Source organism: Podarcis melisellensis (assembly GCF_964234715.1).
Source record: "Podarcis melisellensis genome assembly, chromosome: 17".
Taxonomy (NCBI): Eukaryota; Metazoa; Chordata; class Lepidosauria; order Squamata; family Lacertidae; genus Podarcis; species Podarcis melisellensis.
In genome coordinates this window covers 13,839,669-13,862,349 of record NC_138534.1, presented here as the reverse complement: position 1 = coordinate 13,862,349, position 22,681 = coordinate 13,839,669, and the positions used below count along the sequence as shown (strand labels likewise).

The 22,681-nt window shown below is 44.9% G+C and overlaps 2 long non-coding RNA genes across 2 annotated transcripts in view; one reads left to right on the top strand and one right to left on the bottom strand.

Annotated features, from left to right (window-relative positions):
* LOC309360375 overlaps window positions 1-5,503 on the top strand; it is a 62,579-nt gene extending 57,076 nt beyond the window's left edge. The window contains exon 3 of the long non-coding RNA XR_014164066.1: window positions 5,391-5,503. This is a non-coding gene — a long non-coding RNA (uncharacterized lncRNA). The remainder of the gene's footprint in view (window positions 1-5,390) is intronic.
* LOC309360419 lies at window positions 1,930-21,723 on the bottom strand. Its single transcript, XR_014164129.1, has 3 exons — window positions 21,629-21,723; window positions 2,093-3,790; window positions 1,930-2,010 (listed from the first exon to the last, which is right to left on the bottom strand). It is a non-coding gene; the product is annotated as an uncharacterized lncRNA (long non-coding RNA).
* Between the last annotated feature and the right edge of the window lie 958 nt (window positions 21,724-22,681).

Below are 22,681 nucleotides of genomic sequence, written 5' to 3'. Positions count from 1 at the left end.
ATTCGAACCACCGACCTTCTGATCGGCAAGTCCTAGGCTCTGTGGTTTAACCCACAGCACCAACCGTGTCCCTTACTCCAAAAGGTTGCAATGTAGTAAATACAACAACAGCACATTCCTATCAAATTATTAAAACCGCTGGGTTGTATCCAGTGCTAATCGTGCCCATTGCAGAACAATTAAAATTAACAAACTTGGTTCTATTAATTCCAATGGGTAATTCCAATGGGTTACTGCTTTGAGTAAAACTTAATTGGATGCAAACAACACTATAGTAAAGGATCAAGAGGATTAAAATAACACAAGCACAAACAATTATTAGAAATGCAGCACCACAAAATAATCCAAATGCAGGCTTGGAGGGTCCTTCAAAGATATAGGGCCACCACATATAAGGTCCAATCTGATACATGACAGAAATCTAGCTAGCTAAAAGCTGGACAAGTTAGATTTTCATATTCCCAGAGAGACTGGACATTTCAGCTGTGAGCCAAATGGGAAACAGGAGCCAGAGAGAATAAAGGTTCTTCCCAGGGCTGCCTTCTGTCTTGGTCAGAGGAAAGGTGTAGCCAGCTGTAAAGTATGGAGGAAGTCATGATGAGATAATAGAGTAGAATTGACTAACTGCATATTTATATACCAAACTCCTAAGTATGTGTGTTGGTTCCTTGGTGCGTGTGTGTGTCTGCATCTGTGTCAAAAAGCCACAGTAGGGTAATATAGAAACCATCTGAGATGTCACAGAATAGTGAGCAAGCATTTGAGTTCTCCAAAATAGGTTGGATGAAGAAGGAAGCAGAGGAAGTGCTAAGCAAACTGGATTCAATCATTCTCTGCTAAAAGCAAATCAGATTGAGGTTTTGTGCTGTTAAAGTGACCTTGTTAAGGCTAAGCAAGTCAGTTCTTAACAGATGGAATGGAAGGTTCACCACAGTGGGGTTTTTTGCCAGAGTTTCTTTTTATTGTTCCATCCTCCCAGCACCTTCTAACTGCTCCCCATTCCCACGCGTCTGCAATGCCACTCCAAGGGAATCCCGGGATCATTAGTATTCATTATTCACTGCGCCAGCCAATCGGCTGGTGGCGGGGGTGGGACTTGTAAGGGGCATTTAAGGTTGGGGCAGCCCATACTCGCCCCTTTCTTTTCCTTTCAGCAGCTGCAGCTTCCCTCTCTCCCGCCCTTTAGGTTCTCATCTGGACTTTGCTATGGGCGTCGGCTGGTCGCCGCAAGGGGCCTGGTAGGAGTTTTTCCATTTGGCTAATTGGCTATATTTTGGAAGCCACTTGGTTTTTTCGCCTACCTCGTAGCAAAACGTCACAACACCTTGGTTTTGGCGGTTAGGCATTGGCCGGGGCTTTATTATGCAAATGAGATGGGGAGGAACGCCATCACCTTCCCCAAATGCTGAAGGGTAGTTCGTTAAAGGACTCCGGGGGGCGTCGCCTCATCCGAAACCTATGGAGGCTAGGGCCTAAAGTGTGCTCCCGAGCGGTAACCCCTCGGGGAGCGCCCAGGGATGTGCATCTCAGGGGCTCCCCCTGTTGGTGCTTAACCCTTCCCGGTTATAGCGGTTAGTCTGATAGGGCCAATGCCTAAAGCCAATACCGCTCTTACCTGTAATCAATAAAGTTGTGGCCATTTTTCGCCCATTAACCTAAATTTGGTGTCCTGTGTCTTTATTTATTCCATTCTGTGGGAGGGGGCGGGAATAGCCATGCAATCTAAGGACTGCTACTCTCTCCCAAACAGTAGAACTGATCAATGTGCTCCAGAATGCTGGAATGGGCCACTGGTCTGATCAGGAGGACTCTTATGATCTCATGATCTTTCTTGTTGGGTGTTCCAAACAGCTGTTTTCTTCCTTCCTCTTTCTTGGCTTTCTAATGGACCTTCGGAAGCAGACTAATGGCCATGCTTCGGCATTTCATAGTTCCAGCATTCCCTCCGCCCCCAAACCATGGGGGAATATCACAAAATATTTTGTTAAAATGATTTTGATGGAAAGATCTCTGCACTCTAACAAGAAGTAAAATAACTTGGTTTAACTCTATACAACTGGAGCAATGTACAAAGAAGCAGTTAAGGGAAAACAAGAACTGCAAAGAGTATACAAAATCTGGGGGGGAAAGATGATTAGAAAGGGGAGATAAAGAAGAAAATGCAGTTATAAAAGGGACAACCAGTGAAATTTTTAAAATTTTAGTAGAAATGGAGGATCAAGAACAATTAAAAGAGGTATGGGGAAAGGAGACAACAGGGCAGATAATCAAAGCTGGGGGGAAATATGGGAGAATCATACATTGAAAATGTCTATAACAATAAAAGAAAATTATTATGAATTAGTCTTGACATGGTATTTAACACCAGTCAGATTAAATCAAATAAACAAGGAATAATCAGTGTTATGCTGGAGGGGATGCCAGAATACTGGGAATTATGTTCACATGTGGTGGGGGTGTAAATATGTACTTTTTTTTTTTGGCAAAGGGTGTTTAAGGAGATAACAGAAATCACTGGGTTAAAGCTGACTGAAAGTCCAGAGGTAGCATTATTATCAATTTACGAGGGGGTGGGAGGTTCACAGGCTACGAAGGAAAGATCTCTGCAGAAGAGCAAACATTAACTTCTCATGGATATTTCTTGCAAAATTGATTTTACATCCTGATTACTTTTAATGAGCATTCCTTCAAGAGCAATTTTTGTTTCGTCATGAATCATGCTGGAATCAACCAGAGGTGTCAATATGATGATCTGGATAAAAGACGAAGCGCTAATCTTACTTAAGAAATTGTAAACCTCTAACCAACTTGCTTTGCTTTAAATTTTCTTGGGTGTCAACAAATTTATTGATATCACCTGTGGGATCTGCCAGTGGTTGGAGACCAGTGGCTCTCCATGAGTATGGCATGGGAGGATGGTAAATGTGGCAGGAAGACTCAAGGACAGTCAAAGAAACATCTAAACATTTCAGTGTAGTATAGTACAGTATCGAAATATTTGTATTTGCAGAATATGGATATATACCTCTTCAAACTGAGAGCAAGTTCATCAAGTGATACTGAGGACAATTCTAGTTGTTTTCCAATGTATTTCATATATAGTGTGGCATGAGCAATTTTTTATGCTGAAAGTGTGGGCCAGAGAAAAAGTTTGAGGACCACTGCTTCAGACCATGGATGGGGAACCTGAGGGTTTCCAGTTGTCCTTCAAGTTTCTCTGTCCAGCCATACACCTCAATGACCCTGCTCTGTGTCCCTGTGAATAATGTTCAGGCCAAAACATTTAGAATCCAATGCTTTCCTCTGTAGATATAAAAATTTCACTCAGCTCCCTAGGGCTGAAATCAGTCCTGTTCCTTGAACAGAGTATCTAGATTCCACTCACCCCTTGATCATCTCAGGCATGGTTCTTTGTTAAATAGCAAGTGGGTGTTGTTGGCCATCTGTCAAAAGTCTGTGTAGTGGGAATCCAGTAATTAGATTTCTTTAAAAAAAATAAAATCTCGCTATTAACCACAGTTGCCTGCCAGCTAAAAAAAAACCCCACACCATGTGTGAGAAACAGGATACATTCTCGCAGTTCACAAACTGAGCAAAGTTCCCTCACTGGAAGGGTTCTGGAAGGTGAATTTCTCATTATTTCTTAAACTTTGTCCAAGAAGTGTTTACGTCTGCTTGGTTTCGGAGTTTGGCAGGAAGTTTGCAGGCAAAAGCAATGCGCCCTTCCGTCCATGGTGCAGTTAAAAGCTCTCTCCCGGGTGAGTCATCGGAATTCTGTGGCTTGTGTATCCTGAGTAGAGAAAAGACCCTCTGTGATTATTGGACATTGTAATCGGCACACAGTTTGTATTCTGCTTTATAACCAACTTCCTGACTTTTTTTTTTTAGGTAGGAAGTTATTTGGCTAGATTAGTTCATTTCTCTTTTACATACCTTTTGTTGATCTCTTGGACATTATTACTATCCTGCAATAAGCACACCCTCTTCCCTGTTTTCCCAGCTTCCCTGTGCACCCCATTACAGTGGTACCTCAGGTTACATATGCTTCAGGTTACAGACTCCGCTAACTCAGAAATAGTACCTCGGGTTAAGAAATTTGCTTCAGGATAAGAACAGAAATCGTGCTCTGGGAGCGCGGCAGCAGCAAGAGGCCCCATTAGCTAAAGTGGTGCTTCAGGTTAAGAACAGTTTCAGGTTAAGAACAGACCTCCGGAACGAATTAAGTACTTAACCCGAGGTACCACTGTATTAGAAAAGCAGGGGGTGATGAAGCAATAGTCTCGGTGAATTCTGAAGTTCAGGAGTTCATAATGACAGCCCCCAAAGACACACCCCAAAGGGGCAATACTCAGCACAACATCTGTTGTCTTATTATTGGGATCAGCTACAAGTCTTGGCTCGGGGGGGGGGTCACATAACTTTGTACCCTCCAACAATTCCCTGAGGAAAACAGGGATGCCCTAAGGAAAAAAGCAGGACATTCCAGGATCAAATAAGAAACCAGGACTGCTTCTGTAAATCTGGGGCTGTCCCTGGAAAATAGGGACACCTGGAGAGTCTGCAGTTCATTTCAGCTCAGGCTTACTACTGGTCTATGTCTTTGCTCCCTTAGCATCACGGCCTTGCTAATCTTGTGAATGTGAAACACTTTGGGCACCCTAAAGTTATTTGTAAAGGTGAAGTAAGTTTGTTCCCAATATTGGGAGGAAGTAAAAAAAAGGTAAAGGAACCCCGACCATTAGGGGTTGCGGCACTCATCTCGCTTTATTGGCCGAGGGAGCTGGCGTACAGCTTCCAGGTCATGTGGCCAGCATGACTAAGCCGCTTCTGGCTAACCAGAGCAGCGCACGGAAATGCCGTTTACCTTCCCTCCGGAGTGGTACCTATTTATCTACTTGCACTTTGGTGTGCTTTCAAACTACTAGGTTGGCAGGAGCAGGGACCAAGCAACGGGAGCTCATCGTGGGGATTCGAACCGCCAACCTTCTGATCGGCAAGTCCTAGGCTCTGTGGTTTAACCCACAGCGCCACCCGGTTCCCTATTGAGAGGAAGTACTTCTGTGCAAACTGAAGTCCTGGAGAATGTTTTGCTATATAAAGGGCCCCCTTTGTAAGCCAACAACAGCAGACATTGAGTCATCTATTAGTGTCTGGTTGTGCATTCCTCTATACGGCGCTTTGAAAGGCCAAAGCTCTGCTTTCAAAAAGCACCTGCAAGGCTTTATCTAATAGGTCCAGACTGTAGTCTGTTATTTGAATGGGTGTGGTTAGATTGGTTCATACTTTTTGTGGGAAAGTCCAACAGTGGAAATGTTTGGGAAGACGGTTAATAATTACAGTACTCAGGAATTTCTCCATTTCATTGCAGGTAGCTCCCAAAGGTAAAAAAGGTAAAGGTAAAGGGACCCCTGACCATTAGGTCCAGTCGTAACCCACTCTGGGGTTGTGGCGCTCATCTCGCTTTATTGGCCGAGGGAGCCAGCGTACAGCTTCCGGGTCAAGTGACCAGCATGACTAAGCCGCTTCTGGCGAATCAGAGCAGCGCACGGAAATGCTATTTACCTTCCCGCTGGAGCAGTACCTATTTATCTACTTGCACTTTGATGTGCTTTCGAATTGCTAGGTTGGCAGGAGCAGGGACCAAGCAATGGGAGCTCACCCCGTCGCGGGGATTTGAACCACCGACCTTCTGATCGGCAAGCTCTAGGCTCTGTGGTTTAACCCACAGCGCCACCCGTGTCCCAAGCTCCCAAAGGTATGGTCCAGGAAAACAAATTATTTTTCCACTCAGCTGGAACAACGGTCCATCCAGCTCAGTATCATCGACCCTGACTCAGTGGCGTAGCGTGGGGGGTGCAGGGTGGGCTGGCCGCACCGGGCGCAACATCTGGGGGTTAGGGTTAGGGGGCGCAAATCCACGGGTTAGGGGGCGCAAATTACTTGCCTTGCCCCGGGTGCTGACAACCCACGCTACGCCACTGCCCTGACTACCATCGGCTTACCAGGGTATCAAACAAGATTTTCTCCCAGGGGGAACCTTGGCCCAATTTTATTACTGAGCTTCCTGAATGCAGGCAAGTCCCCATTGACGCACATTTGAGTCACATGCGACTGCACACATGCTGCATCACTGAGAAAACAGAAGGGAAAGGGGAGGAAAGGGTTGAAAAGAGAGTGAAGAGGCAGAAATGGCACAGAAACGGCCTCCAGCAATCTCAGGAGCCTTTGCAAGCGAAATCCCAGGATTCTTTGCACTGACCAGTGGAGAGTTGAAGTTTGAAGAAGGAAATTTGGAAGGAATGCCTCTTTCCAAAGTTTCCAGAGGTTTAGAGGGTGTTTGCAGGCTTTTCCAATGGTGTTCCCTATATACGTAATTTCACTTAAAGGCACAGTGCCTCGGAAAGTCACCCCTGCCTATGCAGAAACTCACACATTCCACCCAATTTCTTACCTGCCACTGCATGGTCTATTAATACTGGTGTAGAAGCTGAGGCTCCAATACTTTGGCCACCTCATGAGAAGAGAAGACTCCCTGATGTTGGGAAAGATGGAGGGCACAAGGAGAAGGGGACAACAGAGGACAAGATGGTTGGACAGTGTTCTCGAAGCTACCAGCATGAGTTTGACCAAACTGCGGGAGGCAGTGGAAGACAGGAGTGCCTGGCATGCTCTGGTCCATGGGGTCATGAAGAGTCGGACACGACTAAACAACAACTACAACATTTGCTGAAGTAAAACGTTACCGTTTTTTAAAACTTCATAAGTTTCATGCACTGCAGAAAGTGATGTATCAGCAAATTTATAACAGTGTACATTATTTCTGAGCGGGTGCTCTACTGGCACCTAGTGGCGATATCGAATCTCTCACAAAGAGGAAGGGGGGGTGAGTGTGGTCAGATAAGGTCATCTGAGAGAACTTTGTTCTGGTGACTGTGTCATGGTGGGACTTTCCATATAATATTTACTCGTCATGTGTGCGGCTGAAATTTTAAAGAAGACTTTAAAAACAATGTGTAATACTGAAACTGTGATAACCAAAATACGTTCTGAATACATGCAGGTCCTGCTTCTTGAACACAATGCATTCTCTGGAAATTGTGCTTTAGGTGAACATTCGTATATGAGCCCAGCAATATAATGAATTGTTGTATCGGTCTGTAAACATGCATGTATATTTAGGCTTGCATTTACTTAATAAAAGTGTTAGTGTACACATTTTTCCCCTTCGGAGAATGTCATATCAATTTTGAAGGCTACCAATGTTTCGGCTCGCATTTTGCTCTTGGGAGTGTGGTTTAGGTTTTGAATTCAAATTAAAATGGAATTAAAATGTAAACCCGACCAAATATTCCCTTCTGTTCTTCCTGTTAATAGCATTTTTCTTGGGCCTGCTAGCTTGCGGTTTTTTTAACATTCTTGGAGATTTTTAAATGGAGGTTGTAAGTCTGTTCCTTGTGGGGAGGGGGGAAAGTCCCAAGGATTCCTTCCTCTTGCTTCTCAGTCCCTCGAGTGTTAGATGTGCTGAGTGAAATATTTATTCAGGCGTAGTGATATTTGTGAGTCATAGTGCCTTTGCTAGTTCAGCTGGGTTGTGGGATATTATTTGGGTGATCTCTACATACAATCGTCCCTTTGATCCATGGCTGCTAGCCAGGCCGGCTGTGTTCTGCCTCCTCCACTATGAGGCAATGGATCTCTGATTTCCAGTGGCTGGGAGTCACAAATGCTGGAAGAATGCTCTCGCATTCCTGCCCTGCCTGTGGGTTTTGCACATCCACATCTAGTTGGCCATAGTGAGGCTGCTGAATTAGGCAGGCCTTTGGCTTGATCCTAAGGGACGCGGGTGGCGCTGTGGGTTAAACCACAGAGCCTAGGACTTGCCAATCAGAAGGTCGGCGGTTCAAATCCCTGCGACGGGGTGAGCTCCCATTGCTCGGTCCCTGCTCCTTCCAACCTAGCAGTTTGAAAGCACCTCAAAAGTGCAAGTAGATAAATAGGTACCGCTCCGGCGGGAAGGTAAACGGCGTTTCCGTGTGCTGCTCTGGTTCACCAGAAGCAGCTTGGTCATGCTGGCCACATGACCCGGAAGCTGTACGCCGGCTCCCTCGGCCAATATAGCGAGATGAGCATTGCAACCCCAGAGTCGGCCACGACTGGACCTAATGGTCAGGGGTACCTTTACCTTTACCTTGGCTTGATCCAGCTGGACTCGTCTTAAGTTCCAATATGCCATCAGTTCTCTGGATTCACTCAAATAATTTCCCCCTCTTTCATTCCTTTGCTTCATGTCTTTGCAGAGTTATGTCAGCATTGTGAAGACAGGGTCTTTATTTGTGTGATGGCCTGGGACTCGGGCTCGGACTCGGAGCTAGAGGAGTTTCGGTCCACACCGGATCCTTTGCCTCAGGCGGCATCTGAACCTAGTGTGGGGCCTGATTCTGAAGAGCCCCAGTCTCCACAGGTTCCCCTGCAACAAGCACCAGCTGGGCAGAGTGAGGGGCCTGAGCCTGCCCTGGCTCCAGATGCGGGGATTACCTTGTTGCCTTTTCTTTGATGCATCAGAAACTACCGTATTCTTCGCTCTCTAGGACACACTTTTTCCCCTCCTAAAATTAAAGGGAAATGTGTGTGCGTCCTATGGAGCAAATGCAGGCTCCTTGGCTTCAGCGATAGCAATGTGAAGTCTCCAAAGCACAGAGGGAGTGCTCTCCCCGCGCTCCGGAGGCTTCGCATTGCTTTTGCTGAAGCCTGGAGAGCGAGAGAGGTCGGTGCGCACCGACCCCTCTCGCTCTCCAGGCTTCAGGGATAGCCACCTGAAGCCTTTGGAGCGCAGTGGGAACTCACTGTGCTCCGGAGGCTTCGGGTTCCTTTTGCTGAAGCCAAGAGAGTCTTGCAGAGAGCAGTGGCGTAGCGTGGGTTGTCAGCACCCGGGGCAAGGCAAGCAATTTGCGCCCCCTAACTGAGAGAGAGTGAGTGAGCCAGGTAGGGGCAGAGAGCTGCAAGTGCAAGCGCGCCCCCCCCAGATGTTGCGCCCGGTGCGGCCGGCCCCCCCTGCACCCCCCACGCTACGCCACTGGCAGAGAGGGAGAGCTGCGTGGCGCCCTTTCAGCCAAGCAGGAGGAAAAATGGAAGGGGCTCCGTTTCTCCTGCCACTTCGCTGAAGGGGCGCTGAGCAGAGAGGGGGAGATTTTTTTTTCTTGTTATCCCCCTCTAAAACAAGGTGCGTCCTATGGTCGGGTGCGTCCTATAGAGCGAAAAATACAGTAAATGTTTTCATTTTTGTCTCCAGCCAACTTCTCCCAGTTTGTTTCTGAATCTGTAGCTGTGATAGCGGAAAGCTTCTACAACAGCAAGGACCTGAGCAAGGATTTGCATGGCAGAAACAGTCTCCTAGCATCATGTCTCCAAGGGTAAGGGGAGGTAATAAAATTCTGGAGAGCTGAAATCCAGAATCGGCTTTCATTTCTGGTGTTTATACAGTGGTACCTTGGTACTCAAATGCCTTGGTTCTCAAACACCGAAAACCCGGAAGTGAGTGTTCTGGTTTTTGAACGATTTCCAGAAAGTGGACGTCCGATGCAGCTGTTGGCTATTGTTTCCAGGGCGCTTGCACCAATCAGAAGCTGTGCCTTGGTTTTCAAACATTTCGGAAGTCAAATGGACTTCCAGAATGGATTAAGTTTGGCGCTTTTGTTTTTGCTATTTATTTTGCATTTTTGAGGCTTTTTCGGTTAATTTGTTTTTGTGACTGTGTGGAACCCAGTTCAGCTACTGATTGACTGATTGATTGTGTGACTGTGGAAATGGATTAAAAAACCCCATCGAAACAATGACTATCATCAGTGCAGGTAAGAAAAAAAATTAATTTTAATTTTTATCATCTACAATACTGTCTTATTTATTTTATAGTACAGTACATTGATTGTTGCTTTCATTTAATGGATCAATGGTCTTGTTAGATAGTAAAATTCATGTTAAATGGCTGTTTTAGGGGTTGTTTTTAAAAGTCTGGAATGGATTAATCTGTTTTGCATTACTTTCTATGGGAAAGCACGCCTTGGTTTTGGAACGCTTTGGTTTTGGAACGGACTTCTGGAACAGATAAAGTTTGAGAACCAAGATATCACTGTAGTTCCTACACTCAGTATCTAATGTGCCTGTGTGTAGTATATTGGAACAAGCAGAGTCGCTTCATGAACTAAGCATATCATAGCAGCTTTTTAACAGCTGCAGCAAGCATTAGATTCCTGATGTTTACATTATTGGATCACCAAACAGCTAGAACCATTTACTGATCTCATTTGAGGCAGCAAATGCAAAGGATGGTGCCACTGCTTTTAACAGTGATGACAATCACTTTGTGTTGCAAAATACTGGAAATTATGGGATATGAACTAAAGAGGAATAAAATCCAAAATTCACCCCAAAAGTTTCATATAGGGCAAAAAAGACAAAAACTGCAATCATCCCCATGTTCCACATGCCATGTTCCATAACTAATTTTCACCCTTCTGGTACCTTCAGCATTGTTTCGGATCAATGGGCAAATTAATACCTGTGTTAGAGAGTTGCATATTAAAAGGAGATGATAACTTCTCTGCTATTTCCACAATAAAACTTATTCTATTTCAGAGGTGATCTATGTGGGGCTACCTTTGAAGGTGACCCGGAAACTACATCTAATCCAGAACGCGACAGCCAGACTGGTGACTGGGAGCAGCCGCCGAGACCATATAACACCGGTCTTGAAAGGCCTACATTGGCTCCCAGTACGTTTCTGAGCACAATTCAAAGTGTTGGTGCTGACCTTTAAAGCCCTAAATGGTCTCAGCCCAGTATATCTGAAGGAGTGTCTCCACCCCCATTGTTCTACCTGGACACTGAGGTCCAGCACCAAGGGCCTTCTGGCGGTTCCCTCACTGCAAGAAGCCAAGTTACAGGGAACCAGGCAGAGGGTCTTCTCGGTAGTGGTGCCCTCCCTGTGGAACGCCCTCCCACCAGATGTCAAAGAGAACAACAACTACCAGACTTTTAGATGACATCTGAAGGCAGCCCTGTTTAGGGAAGCTTTTAATGTTTGATGTATCACAGTATTTAAATTTTTTTTGGAAGCTGCCCAGAGTGGCTGGGGAAGCCCAGCCAGATGGGCAGGGCACAAATACTAAATTATTATTATTGTTGTTGTTGTTGTTGTTGTTGTTGTTGTTGTTGTTATTATTATTATTATTATTATTATTATTATTATTATTATTATTATTGGTGTATCTAGTCTACATAATAGGTAATCAATGCATCTGACCCTAAAGGCTATGAGAGAAAAGTTCACTCAATGCTGGATGGGATAGACAGGCAGCATGAAAACTGGGAATACAGTACTAAACTGAAACACATGGGGGCAGTCGTGTATTTGCATTGCTTAATTTATTGAGTTTATAGCAACACTTACACAGTTACACTTACACAGGTAATGGTGTTCATTTGCACATTTAATTTTTTTTTTACTTTTTTCAGTTTTCATAAAACATACAGCATGGAAACAACCACAACCAACTAAAGTACTATTCGATACAACATTTTCCTATAGGATGTCCAATTGATTTAATTTTGTGTGTCCTTCCAGAGAAAGCCATGAGTTGAAGGTGGCTCTGTTGGGGGATCTGCTCTATTAACACAACAAATAAAACAAACCATTCTGAAGATATCAGCATGTCCTCTTGCCTCCTTCATCAGGCTACTTAATTTCTCTGCCAGAACATTTTATCAAACATTGCGTCATTCCATATCAAGTGATCCAACTGTTTTACCTCATGTCATCCAATTTTCTTAATATTTCATACATTTGTTGAATGATCAAAACTAAGTTTAAATCTAAAATTTTATTTTTTTTAATCTCATCCCCTTTGTGAGTCATGGGGATTGGAAATTTTTAAAAATTGTCAATTTTGGCCTTGCTGGACTACACAAAAACCTTAAAAGCTCAGCCCAGAATTGACATACATCAAAACTAAAAACACAAATCTCTTCGGACCTTCAGGGGCTTTAACATGATATGTCACATAATGGACTTACTTTAAAATTTAAATTTAAGTTACAAAATTGAAAATGTGAAAGTGATTTTAAAAAATTAACGTGATTTAAAATTTCCAAAAAAGTATTGATTATTTAAAAAATTTAAGAGCTACCTGTATGTATGTGTGTGTGTGTGTATTGTACATACATGCCTGCCTTATTGGGTTAGGATAAATGGGTCTTCTTGGAGTAAAATGTAATAGAATAAACAAGACTTCAGACTGTAATATCAGTTACTTCAGACATTTCTTTAGAAAGATATTCAGCTAAAAGGTATCTGAAAAGCTAGGCAGGCTTTTCTTTAAAAAATGTGTTCCCAAGCCGAGTAATAGCTGGCTACTTTTTCATCAGCCAGCTTTCTGTTTTCATCAATCTTAATCTATGTGTTTGAGTTTGGGTGCACTAATCAAAAAAGGCCCCCATTTTAGATTTCCCCCTCCCAGAGTTACGTGTTGCAGTCCAATGCTGAAAACCGGATAATCGCCACATTTTTGGTTTATAATATCCTGTGCGGCGCTTCCATGAAGAGTTAGCACTTCAGATGGGAGTCCGTGCTGACAATGTGAGATATTCTGGTTCTTCTTCGAATTGTTGGCAAGATTTTATAACGGTGCTTTGTTCAGTAACCAGGCGAGTTCAGTGCATTTTCTGCATGAGGCGCAACTGCACGAAGGCGAAGGAAGCTTTCAACCCAGCATGGTTCCTTGCCCCTGGAAGACTTTCTCCGTAATCCATCATATGAAAGTGTGAATTATGGGCAAACTATAAATGACAGCAGCTTAGTCAGGAAAGGAGCTGCAGTGAGAGAATAGCCTTTGAGGAACCAGGAGCATTTTTCCAACAGCACAGCAGAGAGTCCTTTAGGCTCTGGTTAAGAGTTTGGGTCGTCTGGGTCGCTGATAAGCCTGTAAGAACTTGAATGTCAGGAAAAGGAAGGAAAAACGACTCAGCTGAGCTGATCACTTGCACAGCAAGAAACAAACGGTGAGGAATTCAGATATGATGCCCGGTGTGTGTGTGTGATTGAGTTTAAGAAACACAAATCTGTGTCTAGTGTTGCATTTCAACATGGAAACTATTGACCATGTTTGCAACATTTGCACACCAGGGTTCTGTGGCCCAGACGGGTGGCGTTGTGGTCTAAACCACCGAGCCTCTTGGGCTTGCCAGTCAGAAGATCGGCAGTTCGATTTCCCATAGCGGAGTGAGCTCCCGTTGTTCTGTCCCATCTCCTGCCATCCTAGCAGTTCGAAAGCACGCCAGTGCAAGTAGATAAATAGGTACCACTGCGATGGGAAGGTAAATAGCATTTCCGTGTGCTCTGGTTTCCATCACAGTGTTCCGTTGCGCCAGAAGCAGTTTAGTCCTGCTGGCCACATGACCCAGAAAGCTGGCTGTGGACGAACGCTGGCTCCCTCAGCCTGAAAGCGAGATGAGCGCCGCAACCCCATAGTCACCTTTGACTGGACTTAACCGTCCAGGGGTCCTTTACCTTTTACCTTTATGCCACACCAGAAGCTGCTCGCCTGATGGGGCAGATCCACAACACCATCTTCGTGGCGTCACTACAGCTTACAAGAAGGAGGTACCTCAGGAGTGTGATTGTTGAAAAGTTGGGAATTTGACAGAAAGTACCACCTTGTTTAAGAACTAAAGTATTGAGCTGTAACACCTATGCAACAAAGTTAAGGAACTGAGGGGAAATACCTGGAAGTGAGCTGAGCTTTTACTATCCTGTCTAGAAACCTGTAACATCAAACCAAAGAGCAATAACTGAAGTTTAGAAGAAGCTGTATGTGTTACTGCCTTGTTAGGAGCCTGCAACATCCACTAGTTTTAGTATAATTATTAAGTTAATGGTTTCCTGAAAGAACGTTACCTCCTGACAAATCATTTGCTTTGCTAACCTGGTTCTGTAAAAGAAATCTATTATTTGTTCAACTTCTGCCTGAGTCTCCAAGTATCAAAGTTTTACCTCGCAGGAAGAAACATAACATAACCCTTGGTGGTTAGAGAGTATAGATGTCTGTGGAGGGTGGCATCTGCTGCAACTGGCATACAGTGGTTGGAATCTGCCTCACAAGTGGATGAAAAACATCAATTTTACTTCCCTAAAGATCTCCGGCGTAATGCAGTTATATGCAGTTGAAGACAATTGCAAGAGTTATTTTTAATTTCACAAGCTGGGGAAATACTCTAGAAAATTACTTTCCGGACAAATTTGCAGAGGCACTGCATTCGTGGGAAGTCGGCCAAGTGATAAAACATTACCACTGGCAAAGAGCATTGAATCATTAGATTCCTAATGGATGGAAACTTACAACATGCAAGTATTAAAAGGAGCAGTTTACAGTATTTGATGCTCCTTCGTTATTTTTATTAAACAAAATTGATGCTAATTTCGGAGACAGGGTATTTCTATGCAATTATTCACTCCATTCATGTTTTCCTTTTTTAATGTTATTTTTAAGTTGCCAAATAAACTTAATACTCTGCCAACACTGGTTTCCATGTGACTTGAGTTCCTCTGAATTCTCTGCAATCAGGAATATCACTCCAATTTGAATCTTTTCTTTGACTTCAAGATCTGCTCCAACTTCTCCGTCTCCTCCTCTGTCATCTCAGGTATTTTCCCACTCCTTCAGTTATACTAGGTATGTCAGGTGTGTAAGTATCAGCAATCATCTACTGGATAGTGTTATGAGTTTGGGGCATTAAGCTGTGTGCTAGACCCTTCTAACAAGTATTAGGATTTAACCAAGGCATCTACTTCTTGGAATAGCCAGGCCAGTCTCCTGTTGAGGTGATCGCCTGGGTGATGAGCCATTAAAGGGGATTAAGGGACCAAGACGGCAAATATGTGGGAGTGTTAAGGTTTAGTCTTATTGTAAGTTATTGTAAGTTTAAGTCTGCTGCAACTGGATTTCTTATGGACAGTGCCAGTCCTGAATAATAATAATAATTTATTTCCCCCCCCCCACCACCCATCTGGCTGGGCTTCCCCAGCCACTCTGGGCAGCTTCCAACAAAATATTAAAATACAGTAATGCATCAAACATTAAAATCTTCCCTAAATTTATTGGATTTGTGACCATTATGCTCATTTGCCTTCAGTAACAGCAAAGCTCTGCTGGGTGAAATACAATTGCCTCTGGTCTATTTTTGGGGAATCCTGCAACGTCTTTAAGTTTTACTCTGCTAACTATACGTCTGAATCTACTCTGGATCAATATTGAATTTTTTTAAAAAAATATGTAGTATAAACACTGACAACTGGGAAACACTGGCCTGCAAGCGCTCCAGTTGGAGAACAGCCTTTGCCAAAGGTGTCACGGGCTTTGAAGACACTCGAACTCAGGACGCAAGGGAGAAACGTGCTAAGAGGAAGGCACGCTTGGCAAATCCACACCGTGATCAACTGCCACATGGAAACCAATGTCCCCACTGTGGAAGGACGTGTGGATCCAGAATTGGCCTCCACAGTCACTTACAGGCTCACTGTTAAAACCGTGTTTATGGAAGACAATCTTACTCCGCTACGAGGGATCGCCAAAGAAAAGTAGAAGGATCAATATTGACTAGAATCTCATGACACCTTCATGGAGAATCCTGCCACCTTGGCCAAATGTAAGGTAAAGGTAAAGGTACCCCTGCCCGTACGGGCCAGTCTTGACAGACTCTGGGGTTGTGCGCCCATCTCACTTAAGAGGCCAGGGGCTAGCGCTGTCCGGAGACACTTCCGGGTCACGTGGCCAGCGTGACAAAGCTGCATCTGGCGAGCCAGAGCTGCACACGGAAACGCCATTTACCTTCCCGCTGGTAAGCGGTCCCTATTTATCTACTTGCACCCGGAGGTGCTTTCGAACTGCTAGGTTGGCAGGCGCTGGGACCGAGCAACGGGAGTGCACCCCGCCGCAGGGATTCGAACCGCCGACCTTTCGATCGGCAAGTCCTAGGCGCTGAGGCTTTAACCCACAGCGCCACCTGCGTCCCTTGGCCAAATGTACCAGTGGTTATATTTGCATAAAGTATACTGCACATGTACAAATGGATTTGGGGATATCATAGCAAATGAAACAAGCAATGGATTCTTTATCATAGTATATTTTGCAGAAAGGTGTGCAGTGACGATGGATTATGCGGAGGTGGCAAGGCTCACCAGGAAGATCAGGCGTCAAGAAGACAATAAATTTAACAGAGAATGGCATAACTTTATAGAATATATGAAAGAGCACTTTAAATGTCTAAGAACATTAGCAGGATTTTCATAACACTTTTAACTTAAAATTAACAAAGGATAAACATGAAGTATAATAATTTGGATAAATGTAATTATATGCAGATAAAAAGGAAGATGAACCTTGGAAACCAAGGGAGGGAAGTTGGGGGGTTTAGGGAACCCCATTAAGGTATTGACATGGCCATGGTTTATGAAAGTGTGTGTGTGTGTGTGTGTGTGTGTGTGTGTAAAACTGCTATTTTTCTTTTTGAAACTTTGAAAATAAAAGGTAAACGAAGTCGATATCTAGACTTCCCATCAAGAGTTGTAAAAGTAATTCCCTATATCTGCAGGTCACTGTAACTTAGCTATACAGAGAGGGACATTTTGTGGGGTTTTGTGGAGACCTCTTTTTCAAATACCTGAAAAATATCAAGACGTTTCTAAAATTTCTTGCTTAGCACTGATCCTGGGCACCGAGAGTGGAAATTAGATTCCAACGTCAAAACGAAACAGACGTTGGCAACACAGCTGGAACATAATCCTGCGGGTTTCGAGCTGAGAAAGTAGCAATTCATGGCAACTCTTCCTGCTAAATAAGGACACCATCTCCTTTTACGTTTAAGAATGACTTGCAAGGTAAACTTACTGAAGTCAGCAGTGCCTTCTGCTTGAATTGCATGATTTAATACTGCAGCTGGCTACTGGCTGAACAATTCTGGTCTCCTTGCAAAACTTCTGCCAGTTTGGGGCTTGCCTGCACTGCAGATAAAAGATGTAGTTCCTGCTTTGTGCAGCATTGGCTAATAGGGAATGTTGTGTGATGATCCATTGCCTCCTTGTACGGCAATTGAGCTGACTCTGGCTGGGGCCAGTGCCGGATTGACGTACAGTGGTACCTCGGGTTAAGTACTTAATTCGTTCTGGAGGTCCATACTTAACCTGAAATTGTTCTTAACCGGAAGCACCACTTTAGCTAATGGGGCCTCTTTCTGCTGCCACACTGCCAGAGCACGATTTCTGTCCTTATCCTGAAGCAAAGTTCTTAACCTGAAGCACTATTTCTGGGTTACCAGAGTCTGTAATCTGAAGCGTATGTAACCCAAGGTACCACTGTATAAGCTAAACAAGCTACAGTCATACCTCATGTTATGTTTGCTTCAGGTTACGTGTTTTCGGGTTGCGGACCATGGAAAACCAGAAGTACTGGAACGGGTTACTTCCGGGGTTCACCGCTCACACATGTGCAGAAGCGCCAAACTGTGCTTGGCGCTTGCGCAGACGCGGCGCTTCAGCTTGCGAACGCTGCAGGTTGTGGACATGCCTCCACGGATTATGTCCGCAACCCGAGGTTCTACTGTATAGCTTAGGGCCCCACTCTCTTGGGGGCCCCCAAAAAAATTAAAGGAAAAAATAACCTGGATGTACATTTCCAAAATATAAGATAAAAAAAGAAAACCACATACAACATTAGTGTTTTGTGTTGTGTGGGCTCCTATGATGTAAGTCCATGGAGCCTGCCTGCTCCCTAAAATATCACTGGTTTGCTAATTTCTATATATAGTGTGCCTTCATTCTGCATGGACTGGTTACATGGCAACATGGGCAAATGGCTTTAGATACCCATGAGGTCCATAAATTGCCATGTAGCATATATTCAACACAAAAAACAGTGACAATTTGTTGTTGACAAAGGACAACTGGACGTATAAAGGGCCTCATTACCTTCAGGAGCTTCGGGCCTCATCAAACCTAAATCCGGCCCTGGCTGGGGCTCAACTTAGATTTGTGTTGATCTAGAGCAGGGATGAGGGACGCCGATCAGAAGGTTGGCGTTTCGAATCCCCGTGATGGGGTGAGCTCCCGTTGATTGATCCCTGCTCCTGCCAACCTAGCAGTTCAAAGTGTAAGTAGATAAATAGGTACTGCTCTGGCGGGAAGGTAAACGGCGTTTCCATGCGCTGCTCTGGTTCGCCAGAAGTGGCTTAGTCTTGCTGGCCACATGACCAGGAAGCTGTACGCCGGCTCCCTTGGCCAATAAATCGAGATGAGCGCCACAACCCCAGAGTCGGTCACGACTGGACCTAATGGTCAGGGATCCCTTTACCTTTAGAGCAGGGATGGGGAATCTGCGGCCCTCCAAATGATGCTGGTCTACAGCTCTCACCAGCCTTGGCCATTGGTTAGGCTGCCTGGCGCTGATAGGAATCCAGTGGGATAAAACTAAGACCCAGGAGGTGGATGCTGTATGGCAGTGCTTCCCTATGAACTGGTTGTAAGTAAAATGGCAGCAGGTAGGGGGTTGGATGAATGCAAACTGGTCCGCATTTGAAATAAACATAGAAAAATAAAAAATTGTCCAGTAGCAACTTATAGACCGAATATGTTTGTTCTGGAATAAACTTAGTTGGTCTATAAGGTGCTAGTGGACAATTTTTTATTTTTTTATTTCAACTGCGTCAGACCAACATGGCTACCTACCTGAATCTGGTATTCATTGTGTAGGGCAGTTCCCCATTTGCCCTAGTAGACCTGCCAACACTGCTAATAGATAAAGCAAGCAGTCTTGGCTCCCTCATTGCCCTGTGAGGATATGAGCCACCACAGATCAGCAATTGCAGATCTAAGACCTGTTTCATATTTTACACAGTAGCTGATTTCCATGGGTGTCCCATCAATGATACTCATGCTAAATGCATGGATTGACCCAATGAATATCCAGGAACAACCGTTGGGGAGCTTCAATTGGCTGCAGTGGCTAATGGGGCATGAAAATAATAAAAATAAGGCAAGTTCCATACATATTAATTATTGTGTAAACTTTGAAGCCCAGAGTTAAGTGTAAAACATCACAAAAAGATGACAGGTTTTTGCATTCTTCAGGGTTCTTCGCCAGAACACAGGGAAAGGAGGGACAGACCTGAGATCGCAAGTGCCCCATCATGGTAAAACAAAATGAAATTAGTTGAGAGCAATGATGTGGACCTTTGTTGAGCTGAACAGTTTTATGTTGGTGCTGTTTTTTTAAAAAAAGGATTTAAGGATCTGTCAGGGAACTGCCATCGGAGCTAGAGGCGGAGGGAAGGCTCCAGAGGGATGCCGGAGAGGGTCCCAGTAGGGAGAGAGGCAGCCCATCTGCTGGGGAAGGAAAACAGCGTAACACCAGTGGAGAAGGGGGGCAGATGGGGGAATCGAAGAGGAGGCTCCAGGACTCTTCACCGGAGACCAGCGGGGAGAGCACGGGTCCTCCGCTGCCCACACCCTCCCTGCGCAGAAGACTTCCGTGCAGGGAGAGTAGGAGGAGACTTGGCGTCAAAGAACTTCTTTGCTGGAAGAAGTTCAAGAAACGCCCACTGACGGATTCTGCCAGTGACTGAGACAGCCACGAAGTGAAGGGCTGTCCAGACAGAAAGGGTTCAACCAGGTAACCTAGCCAGGAGTGGCGGCAACTTACGCACGAGCAACCCCAGAACCATTACAGGATCTTATAAAGAGCAATATTTGTAGCCATTATTTGATGCACTTAAAGAGTAGTGATGTATGAAAGTGAGAGCTGGACCATAAAGAAGGCTGATCGCCAAAGAATTGATGCTTTTGAATTATGGTGCTGGAGGAGACTCTTGAGAGTCCCATGGACTGCAAGAAGATCAAACCTCTCCATTCTGAAGGAAATCAGCCCTGAGTGCTCACTGGAAGGACAGATCGTGAAGCTGAGGCACCACTACTTTGGCCACCTCATGAGAAGACTCCCTGGAAAAGACGCTGATCTTGGGAAAGATAGAGGGCACAAGGAGAAGGGGACGGCAGAGGACGAGATGGTTGGATAGTGTTCTCGAAGCTACCAACATGAGTTTGACCAAACTGCGGGAGGCAGTGGAAGACAGGAGGGCCTGGTGTGCTCTGGTCCAGGGGGGTCATGAAGAGGTGGACATGACTAAACAACAACAACAAAAGAGTGTGCAACTGTGTGACAACAGTGAGAGCAACTCTGTCACTACACCTATGCATTTGAATTGAATGCAAAGACCCTTTTCCTTTTTCCTTTTGCAGAATTCAAGCCCCTGCTCCAGTTTCCAAGCTTGCCAACAAGTTTGACCTGACAGCAGATTATTGGCACCAACACTTCCTCACAGGGCGAGCCTTCATTGAACCAGCCGCTGTCCTGGATGCAGAACCAGAAGGGTAGGTTGCGTTTCTTCTTTTTTCCCAGAGACCTGACTGTGGAAGCAGTACTGTTGAATTGTAGGAGTTGACAGTGCCGAGTTTCAGTTACGCTACCCATAACATTCCCTGCGCTGAGTCCTTCCTTCTCACTGGTCCAGGGCTGCACTCCGGGTGATGTTCCCTGGCATTACCATGGACTGTCTAACTGTTGAACTGTTGTTGGGTTGCATTTGGTTGCATTTTCTGCTGCTTACCTGTCTGTTGCAGGTTTCTGGTTGTACACCTATTAATCAAGTGTTTTCTCAAAGGGCTGTCCAACCTTCATCCACAAGGATGGAAACGATGGCCTCAGTGGAACATTCAATTGGTACTGGCACAACTTACGCATCACCCTTCCAAACCTCTGGCAGTGTGCCATTCTCCTCTCCCTTTTTGGAACATAGCCTTTCTTGTGGCAATTACAGTGGTACCTCGGGTTACATACACTTCAGGTTACATACGCTTCAGGTTACAGACTCCGCTATTCCAGAAATAGTGCTTCAGGTTAAGAACTTTGCTTCAGGATGAGAACAGAAATTGTGTTCTGGCAGTGCGGCAGCAGCAGGAGGCCCCAGTAGCTAAAGTGGTGCTTCAGGTTAAGAACAGTTTTAGGTTAAGTACGGACCTCCGGAACGAATTAAGTACTTAACCCGAGGTACCACTGTATTGTGCACCAATAGACTGGAAGAAGAGTTCTGTAGAGGTCCATTCTTCCCTGTAATCTCTAGCGCTAACCAAACTAGTCCCGGAAACATGGAAATGGCCTAATTCCATATCATTTTTGTTGTTGGCTCTCGGGGAAACCAGAAGAAGATATGAAATGAGAATGCAGATAATGTTATAGTGGGAGGAAGAATGCACTCGTATTTTTATTGCATGCTTCACTCTGCAATATTTACATATATTTAAAGCTAACCTTCCACAAGTTCTGATAATGCCACTGCTAGTAAGAGGGGGACAAAAGAATAAAGGGATTTCAGAACCACAGTTTAGGGGTTACCAAACACAGCCGCACACATATCAGTCCTGGATGCTTTAAGGATAGAGTTTCCTGCCTTGGTTCAGGGAATGAAACTAGACGGCTCCGGAGAGAAGCTGCTCTGGTTTAAAGCAATATAAATTCATTAAATTACTTACTTATCTAGCCTCTCGTTTGCTTGCCGCCAGTGTGTCTGTTCTTTCCTCCATCGCAGGTTCTCATTCAACCCTGGGAATCTAGCGTTCCCTACAAGGGCAATGTACATAGAGTCACATTGAAACTTTAATATCAACATTTCCCTACTGATATGAGTTCTGCAAGAGGCTACGTCCATTGTGCTGGCAGCAAGGAAGGTGTATCTTTTTACACCCAGTCTAAAAGAGCACATTTGATATGAAATTGTTGAAACACAACAGATGGGAACAATGTGCCCCTGAGAACAATGAGACCTGGTTGGGGCTCAGAGCCAGGAAATAAAACCAACCTAGAAGCGAAACATTGGGCAGAGGCAGACAAGGGAATGAGGTCCAGGAGTCCAGACTTGAGTCAGGAGGGCTAGCCAACATGGTGCTCCCCAGATGTTGTTGGACTACAACTCCCATCAGCCTTAGGTAGTATGGCTAATGGCAAGGGATGATGGGAGTTGTAGTCCAACAACACCTGGGACCACCACACTGGCTAAGGTATAGGGTGGATTCTTCCAGTACCCTCTTAATGAAAAAAATGTGTGCAACAAACCCTTGCAAGTCAGCTTCGTCCAACAAGTGGAAAGAATGTCTGACAACCAGTCCCAGAACTCAGTTCACCTGTCTGTGGAAGTGGCTCTAGTATTGATCACTGCCTCTCCTGGCTACCAGAATAAAAAACTGGCTGCCTAAGCTTTTGGCAGCCAAGGCAAGCAGCACCAGCAGGTGAGAGCTAGTTCCATGGGCTTCCTCATTAAATGGGCACAGGATCAAACTGGGGAGTTGAGACAATGATCAAGCCAGCTTTCTGGTCGCTTCCTCGAAAGAAGCTCAAGGACTAAAGAGGCTGAGCAGTGCTAAGCAATCAAGAAGAAGCCTAGGATATAAGTCGTGGGCCCCGCCTGCTAGCCTGCTCCCTAAAATATCCCTGGTTTGCTCCTTTCTATATATAGGGTAGGGACGCGAGTGGGGCTGTGGGTTAAACCGCAGAGCCTAGGGCTTGCCGATCAGAAGGTTGGCGGTTCG